General features: G+C 43.7%; 1 protein-coding gene across 5 annotated transcripts in view; it reads left to right on the forward strand.

Moving 5' to 3' along the window:
- Nucleotides 1-2828: 2828 nt before the first annotated feature.
- SIL1 (SIL1 nucleotide exchange factor) overlaps nt 2829-9417 on the forward strand; it is a 248443-nt gene continuing 241854 nt past the window's right edge. For 3 of the 5 annotated variants that reach the window (XM_028493285.2, XM_055086792.1, XM_028493284.2), the window contains exon 1: nt 2905-3033. The gene's annotated coding sequence lies outside the window, so the exon portion shown is untranslated. The other 2 variants (XM_028493286.2, XM_028493282.2) reach the window with 2 other exon arrangements.

Raw genomic sequence — 9417 nt, forward strand, 5'->3', positions numbered from 1 at the left:
GGGAGATCACCTCTGTGCTTTGTGACCACCTAGAGGGGTGGGATAGGGAGGGTGGGAGGGAGGGTGACACAAGAGGGAAGAGATATGGGAACATATGTATATGTATAACTGATTCACTTTGTTGTAAAGCAGAAACTAACACACTATTGTAAAACAGTTATACTACAATAAAGGTGTTAAAAATAAATAAATAAAGTGTATGGTGAGGGACTTCCCTGGTGGCGCAGTGGTTAAGACTCCGTGCTCCCAATGCAGGGGGCCCGGGTTCAATCCCTGGCCAAGGAACTAGATCCCACATGCACATCGCAACTAGGAGTTTGTATGCCACAGCTAAGGAGCCCACCTGCTGCAACTAAGACCTGGTGCAACCAAATAAATAAATTAATTAAATAAATTAAAAAGAAATAAAGTGTATGGTTGAGAGCTGGGATTGGGGGGTACACAGAGAAGAGGGGGCAGGACAATAGGGTGGTGAGACAGAGAGCTAGGGCTCCGGCTCCCCACACTCAACATTCTAGGGCCATCCAGAGAGAGCAGGGAGCCAATTCCTGATGCCAGGAATGCTTTCACACAACTGGGTATCAGGCTTGTCGGAGATTAATTGAGAAAGTTTGATCAGAGTAGAAATGATCTATTAACACATTTTGCTTGTTGAGGTAGGCCAGATTGATCATATAAATCTCTGCCTAGCCAGGGCTCTGGGGGTGGGTGCTGTGGTTTCCTTTAATTGACGGTGGCAAGGTTGAAGGTGGTTCCCCAGGCTCTTTACCTTTCCAAGGTTTTGCTCTTCTGGGGAGGGGAAGAGGGAACTTGGAAGCTCTCCAACAGAGCTGTAAGGGACAGAAGGCTTTTTAGTTGTTGTTTACTTATTGAAAAGGAAATTTAATACTTGTTTCCGCTCAATTCCAAGAGTAATACAGGGAAACAGAGAAGAGACCAATGTGATCCCACCACCCAATCTGATCCTTGGATTTCAAACTTTCCACCTTTACTGTGGTCCTCCTTGTTTGGGGGCCACGAGAGTAGAGGCAATCTGCTTAGGCCCAGCCCTGCACTCTGATTTTAGCAGCTCAATAGGCTTGAGCTTGGAGCTAGTTCCCCTGGGAAGGGGTTCTCAATCAGGGCTTTTAGAGGTTTGGGGACTGGGAGGACACAGAATTTTCCTTCTGCACATATTTGAGCTGGTGAGATCTGCCCCAAGAAGGAAGCCAGGCTCCTGTGAGTGTTGGCAGCTCTGTATCCAGCTGGACTCTTCTCTTGGCTCATGCATTTAAGTATGAATTCTGAGATTTGAGTTATTCTATTTTTAAGCATCTTACTCTTGTAGTACTTTATTAATATCTTTTTTATAACTTGTGTCAGGCTCAATTGTAATTTATATGTTCACTCTGCAATGTATCACTGATGCAGTAAATACTTGTTGAACATTTATTATCTGTCCTCATGGTACTAGGCAGTGACACAAACTAGAATTATTCCTGGCCCAGCTATTCTCACCAGCCTCCTGGGTGTTCCATGGGAAAATTGAGCTGTTCCCTGTCCTTTCCCACCCAGTCCCAGGGAAGTATCTTATGTAGGTTTTTCTAATAAGGTGGCACTACTCACTGAAGCCTAGGGGCTTGTTCTCTCTTCCCAGGCTACTAACCAAAGTTTGTTTATGGTTGTGAAGTCAATCTTCCATCTGCTTGAAGTAAACATAATCAAGAAAGTAGATTAACTGCTAGAAGCTCACATAATACATGGAAAAGGGAAAGGAACTCCACAGATAGGTTGATTGTTTGCTCTTATTGTTTAGATTATCCTTTCTTTGACTTAAATTCCCAGTTACAGCACTTTCAGACTGTATGAAGTTGTATAAGTCTTTCAACCTCTTTGAGCCATAGCTTCCTCATCTATAAAAAGGGGGTGACAGTTCTGATCTTAAGAAGTTATGAGGGCCTTCCCTGGTGGCGCAGTGGTTAAGAATCCGCCTGCCAATGCAGGGGACACGGGTTCGAGCCCTGGTCTGGGAAGATCCCACATGCCGCGGAGCAACTAAGCCCGTGCGCCACAAGAACTGAGCCTGCGCCCTAGAGCCCGCGAGCCACAACTACTAAAGGCCGCACGCCTAGAGCCCATGCTCCACAACGAGAGAAGCCATCGCAACGAGAAGCCCGTGCACTGCAACGAAGAGTAGCCCCCGCTCGCCGCAACTAGAGAAAGCCCGCGTTCAGCAACAAAGATCCAACGCAGCCAAAAAAAAAAAAAAAGTTATAAGAAGTAAATATAATGTATATGCAACACCTGGCATATATAAATAAGATATTCAGTGGTAGAACGGAATTAGAGCTGCTGGTGACTTTTATTTTTAAAATAATTGGTCGTTGTCAATTCACACATTACATAAGTATATAAAGTAGGTGACTTGCAGGTGCCCTATTCTGCATAAATTTTCTAAGGACTGTTTATTGCTTCAGACTCCTTACTGCTTTATCCCAACTGAGTCACACCAGTTTGATTTGTTACTCCCGACCACCTCTGGTTTCCTTTTGGCCATGCTGTGTGTATTGTGGGAATCTTAGTTCCTCAACCAGGAATCGAACCCTTGAACCCTGCAGTGGAAGCCCGGAGTCTTAACCTCTGGACCACCAGGGCAGTCGCACCTCTGACTTCTTTCTGATGATCCTTCCGCTAGAAAGAAGTTAAGCTCTGGTTTAGGAGCAAAACCAGGCCCGCGGGTACCTCACGCTGGCGGAGGGATACTGGGGTAAATAAGTTCCAGGAGGTTTGCTCAGATAGACGCTAGGGGGCGGGACTTAGCAGAAGCCGGGAGGGGTGGGGCTGTCCAACTCCGAGTGCGTGAAGGGGAGTGAGGCGGCAGTACGCTGTCTGGAAGACGACAGTTGGGCGAGGAGGCGAGTGACATAATAACCGCGCGCTCACGGCTTCTGACGGTGGCCGCTGCGTCTGCGTACGGGGAGCTGGTTGCCGCTGCGGCCGCCTGGAATTGTGGGGGTTGTGTCTGCCCCTCGGCTGCCGGGCTGGAAGCCGAAGGTAGGGGCGGTGAGGGCCGCCCGGCCCTGGGCCTGGGCTGGGGGCTCAGGGCGCTGCCCGGGTCTCCTCCCGCCAGAGGCCCCGGCGCTTTCCCAGCACTGTTGTGGGGTCCGTACATATCGCCCCCCTAGTGTCTGCGAAGCGGGACGTACAAGGGGGCTGTGGGCTCCACACTAGCTTCCGCAGACCTGGCCGCTCAGCCCAAGGCTGCCTTCCCTACTTTTCCCACTCAAAACGTCTCCCGTAACCCTGCTTAAAGGCCAGGAGATGAGGCCGTGGGGATCCGAGACGGGCTTTTGGCTTCGCATCTGTTTTAGTTCCCTTCCCTGTTCCCTTTTCCCGGCCTCAGTTTCTGCATTTGTCCAGCTGCTCCAGTGTTGACATTCTGGTGTCTCTTCACCATGTGGAATTGAGCCCTACCCGAGTCGTATTTCCACTCCTGTCTTGTGTTATCCCTTGCCCTGGTAGATGAAATACTTGCCTTTAAAGTAGGGGTTAGAGACTTGGGTGTGTTTCAAATCACCCAGAAGGTTGTGCATATCCCTGGGTTTTACTTACAGGAATTTTGGGTAAAGTGGGGCATGGGCACCTGCAGTCCTTCCCAGGTGGTTCTGATTTAGGTGGTCCGGAAATCCTTGCTTTGAAATTCTCTGCCACAGAAGGCAGGAGAAAATCATTTGAAATATGAGCCCCATGTGGGAAAAACAAGGAGTCAGGAAATGCCTAACACCTAAGAGGCCAGTGGGGGCTTCCTTTGCACTAGAGCTAGAGGGCTGTTTGATGCCTTAAAAAATAATAATAATTAAAAAAAATTCATATGTAAGATCAATTTTCTAATATTTTTAAATGCTTGACCTCGATTCAAGTCCAGCTGGCTTTCTGGCCTAAATAAAACAAAACAAAAAGGCAAACTGCTTTGGGGGTTTGAGGGGGTTAGATTAAACCCACACTAGGTAGGGAGGCAAAGAATGAATCCTCCATGTTTGCTAAGAGAAGAAATTGATTTTTATAAACACAGTGTTTGTTTTGACAGTGTGAAAGATGTGTTTTGTGTCTGTGTGTCTTTTTAGCTCCCAACCCACCCAAGCTCTTTTCTTTTATGATAAAACTATAGCCAGATTTGGAGATTGGATAGGATTTTGATGGGAGTCAAGACATGAGGATGTTAGGATTGATGTTTGTTTAAAATGGATCAGGACTTGGTCTGTGGCTTCAGTTGAGAACATGGCCCTTGTGTTTTAAAGGTGTTGCCACACCAGATTTATTTTTACCTTTCTTTTGGGTGTTTGGTGAATTTTATCAGCTAATTACTACATGTGCTGTTCTCATGAAATTGGCAACAGAAAAGACTTATTGCCCCCATTTTACAGACGATGGGAATGCGGAGTATGTTAGTAGAGATGTGGTAGCTCAGGAGTGAGAAATTGCCTTGTCCTCTGATTCCTGCTTTCTTCACCTTTCCTGCTGTCTTTGAATACGATATTACTTCTCTACAGAGGCCAATTTTGAGCCCTGGTGTGTTTCATTGACAGGAGAAAAGGATAATGAAGTGAAACTGAAAGTTAAAAAAAAAAAAGGGTTTGAAATAAACATGCCAGAACTTAATTCTGAGTCTCCTTCTCCTTTATAATGGTACGTGTAGGTACAAGTGGAGGGGGTTGAGGGTGGCATCATTTAAGTGACATGGCCTTTGGTTTTTGTTTTTGTTTTTTTTTGGCCACGCCACACGGCATATGGGATTTTAGTTTCCTGACCAGGGATCGAACGTGTGTCCCCTGCATTGGAAGTGTGGAGTCTTAAACACTGGACTGCCGGGAATTCCCATATTAAAAAAATTCTTTTTTTTGATATGGCCTTTGTACAAAGTAGTTTTGAAAATCCAACTCTGACAGAGACATTTTTGAACCATGAGAGATCAGTTTCATTAATACATGATACCATACTTTTTTTTTTTTTAAACCCCAAATGGCATGGGTAAGCAATCTTGTCCCTTGACTTCAGATGAATTAACAGTTCATTTGAAATGGACCTAGTGGTGAACATGAGTTTTTTTTTTTTTTTTTTTGCCACGCGGCGAGGCTTGTGAGGTCTTAGTTCCCCTACCAGGGATTGCACCTGGGGGCTCGGCAGTGGAAGGGCAGAGTCCTAACCACTGGACTGCCAGGGAATTCCCTGAACATGAGTTTTGATTCTGAATCTATTTCTTATTAGCCATATGACCTTGGACAAGTTGTTTCACCTCTTAGGCTTGGTTTTTCCAATGGATAAAAATGGGAATAATATTTTAAAGAGTGGTTAAATGAGGTAGTACATATGAAAGCTCTTGGGACATAGGAATGCAATAACTGTTTTCACCCTCAAAGAATGAAGATTTGCTATAAATGAGAATATTCAAAAAGACAGGAGTGTTTGTAAAGGCAAGTTGTGCCTTTTTCCAAATAGGTGGATGCCTTCTAATTGTTATTTCATTTGTTTGTGGATTCATGCTCTGACCTTCTCATCCTGCCTCCTGTCTTTTTCGTCATTCATTTTCTTTTTTTTTAACATCTTTATTGGAGTATAATTGCTTTACAATGTTGTGTTAGTTTCTTCTGTATAACAAAGTGAATCAGTTATACATATACATATATCCCCATATCCCCTCCCTCTTGCGTCTCCCTCCCACCCTCCCTATCCCACCCCTCTAGGTGGTCACAAAGCACTGAGCTGATCTCCCTGTGCTATGCGGCTGTTTCCCAATAGCTGTTTTACATTTGGTAGTGTATATATGTCTATGCCACTCTCTCACTTCGTCCCAGCTTACCCTTCCCCTTCCCCATGTCCTCAAGTCCATTCTGTACGTCTCTGTCTTTCTTCCTGTCCTGCCCCTAGGTTCTTCAGAACCTTTTTTTTTTTTAAGTTTCCATATATATGTGTTAGCATACGGTATTCTTTTTTCTTTTCTTTTTTTTAATGGGGTGTAGATATTCTTACACCCGTTTTATAGTTTAGAAAATGTAGAGCCAGGGAGTGGTCTCAGTTAATGGTACTCATGATTGGGTGTTTTTTTTTAAATTTAATTTAATTTATTTTTTTATACAGCAGGTTCTTATTAGTCATCCATTTTATACACATCATTGTATACATCTTAGATTCCATATATATGTGTTAGCATATGGTATTTGTTTTTCTCTTTCTGACTTACTTCACTCTGTATGACAGTCTCTAGGTCCATCCACCTCACTACAAATAACTCAGTTTCGTTTCTTTTTATGGCTGAGTAACATTCCATTGTATGTATGTGACACATCTTCTTTATCCATTCATCTGTTGATGGACACTTAGGTTGCTTCCATGTCCTGGCTATTGTAAATAGAGCTGCAATGAACATTGTGGTACATGACTCTTTTTGAATTATGGTTTTCTCAGGGTATATGCCCAGTAGTGGGATTGCTGGGTTGTATGGTAGTTCTATTTTTCATTCATTTTCTATCCTTTCCTGAGTGAAGCTGTGCTGCGGAGGCCATCTGCCAGTTTCTTGGAGTAAGCCTCTTTTCAGGAGAGCTAATCTGAACATTCTTACAATGCCAGCCCCTTGGTTGTGGATTCCTGGGGATTTTTCTCTGGGGCCTCAGCTGGTGCTTAGATCACGCTCTGTAGCACAGGAATCTCTAATGCCTGGATTTGGTGTCAATTTGGAGACCTGTCCTCGTGGAGCTAATCTTTTCTCTTTCTGAGCAAGGATGAATGCTTTATCCTTCTCTGAGTCAGCTTTAAGCTGCAAGCCTTAGTCTTCCATAACATAGAGCTTCTTATTTTAATTATAAGGAAGGAATATCCGGCCGTTTTCTTTATTTACTTTCACCAAGGGTTTTACTGCTGAGTAGGGGGAGGATAGCCTGTTGTCATTCAGGTGGGGCTGTCGGTAACCCCTGATTACTAGCTTCAACAGTAATTGAGTTTGTCTTTGGGATTAAAACCTCATAAAAGAGTCAAGCTGTTCAGGACACATGTGAAGAACCTGTCAGAATTTTCCTGATTTGTGAAGAGTTTACACCTGTAAACTTGTGTAAACCTGTAAACATCCTCACTTGTGCAATTTTCTACCTTGGTGATAGTGAGAATCCAGGAGCAACTGAACTATGTTTAGCCCAGACTGATAGACAAGGGTGTGGTTATGTTGGCTGGCCATGTCTGCCCTCATTCTCCTAATAGTGTCCTAGGCACTATTTGAGGCATTGAGAAGTGACTTAGTCAATTATGGGCTGCTACAACAGAATACCATAGATTGGGTGGTTTAAGTTACAAACACTTATTTCCCACAGTTCTGGAGGCCGGAAGTGCAAGATTAGGGTGCCAGTATGACCAGGTTCTTGAGGAAACTGGGTTGTCCCTTTGGACATCTAATCAAGTGTTTCTCAACCTTTTTTCATTAGCACCTTTTGAGACATTTTTTTCCCTAATTGCCTCCGTCTCTAGTCAGTGGAATTTTAATACCACATATGTACTGTGTATCTGTTTATGTACTGTGGCTCTTTGGAGGGCCACAAACTGTTGTAATATCTAAGATTTTTTTCTTCCCCAAGAATCAATTTTCACCCCTTTGGGGGTGATTTTGCCCTCATTGAGAATGCATGGTCTTATCCTATATTGTCTCACTAATACAGTCAACAAGGCTTGTTTTCTATCTAGAAATTCCAGCTGTTACCATAAGCTTTTTCAACACCTCAAACACCAAACTAGTGAAAGCAGGAGAATATTATCTCATTCAGTCCTCGCATCAACCTTGTAAGATAGTTGGTATTATCCCCATTTTACCAATGAAGTAACTGAAGCTTAGTGAGGTTAAGTGATTTGGTCAAGGTCAAAAAGTTTGGTGTAGTCAGTCTTTAAATCCAGTTCTGATTCTAGAGCTATTTTTGTTGACTCTGCTGCTCATCCCCACTCCTCATCCCCTGACTGCTGCGCAATCATCAGCAGGATAATCAACCATTCAACTTATTTTCTCAAGGCCCTACTAGGTGCCAAGCCCAATGAAAAATGTTGTGAAAAGAGAGTTCCTGATGTTGAAGAGGTCACTGAGTGACGTCTTACATGTTGCAGATGCCTTAGGAATAGTGCCTTTGTTACCCTCTCCTGTTTGGGCCTCTTATGAGATGGCTGGCTCTAGCTAATGGCCGTCATGGAAAGATTGGAGCTAGCTGGGTTTAGGAGGGTCAAAGCTGTGGATTTGTCCTTAGTAGTTCCATTTTCCAACCAGCAGAGCTGTTTCTAATCACTGAGCATGTTATGTACAGGGTATAAACAAATGGGTGTAGCAGGCCCAGTAAACTCCTTGGCCCTTAGATGTTTGTAAGCATGAGGATTAGTAAGAATAATATTTATTTTTTGCTTATGGATGTTCTTAATAATTCAGAGCAGAAGTTGTTTGTCCCTTTCTGAAGTTATTCCATACTGTCTGCCTCAAAGCCTAATGATGTTAAGAGATTCGGAAAGAAATGGAATATGAGTGGAGGTAGGAGGGATACTTTTACTTGGACTTCTCCAAAGAGGCAGGAATTGAATTTATTCTTTACATTTGCTTCTCTGGTGCCTCCTTGGCCTTGCTCACAGCTGAGCCCAGGTGTTCCTGGTCTAGAAATTGGAGGCTTTGAGTAGTGTCTGATGTTTAGCCCATGTCACATGTCATATCTACACAGAAATGGGAAGGGGTATGTTTATGAGGTCTGCCTGCTGGCTGTCTTGACTGAAAGCATTCTTTTTTTTTTTTTTTTTAATTTTTGAATTTTATTTATTTTTTTATACAGCAGGTTGTTATTAGTTATCCATTTTATACATATTACTGTATATATGTCAATCCCAATCTCCCAGTTCATCCCACCACCACCACCCCCATGCCACTTTCCCCCCTTGGTGTCCATACGTTTGTTCTCTACATCTGTGTCTCTATTTCTGCCCTGCAAACCAGTTCATCTGTACCATTTTTCTAGGTTCCACACACATGCATTAACATACGATATTTGTTTTTCTCTTTATGACTTACTTCACTCTGTGTGACAGTCTCTAGATCCATCCATGTCTCAACAAATGACTCAATTTCGTTCCTTTTCATGGCTGAGTAATATTCCATTGTATGTATGTACCACATCTTCTTTATCCATTCCTCTATCGATGGACATTTAGGTTGCTTCCATGACCTGGCTATTGTAAATAGTGCTGCAGTGAACATTGCCGTGCATGTGTCTTTTTTTTTTTTTTTTTTTTTTTTTTTTTTTTTGCGGTATGCAGGCCTCTCACTGTTGTGGCCTCTCCCGTTGTGGGGCACAGGCCCCGGACGCACAGGCTCAGCGGCCATGGCTCACGGGCCCAGCCGCTCCACGGCATGTGGGATCTTCCCGGACCAGG

This window comes from Physeter macrocephalus, chromosome 8 (genome assembly GCF_002837175.3).
Source record: "Physeter macrocephalus isolate SW-GA chromosome 8, ASM283717v5, whole genome shotgun sequence".
In the NCBI taxonomy this organism is placed as follows: domain Eukaryota; kingdom Metazoa; phylum Chordata; class Mammalia; order Artiodactyla; family Physeteridae; genus Physeter; species Physeter macrocephalus.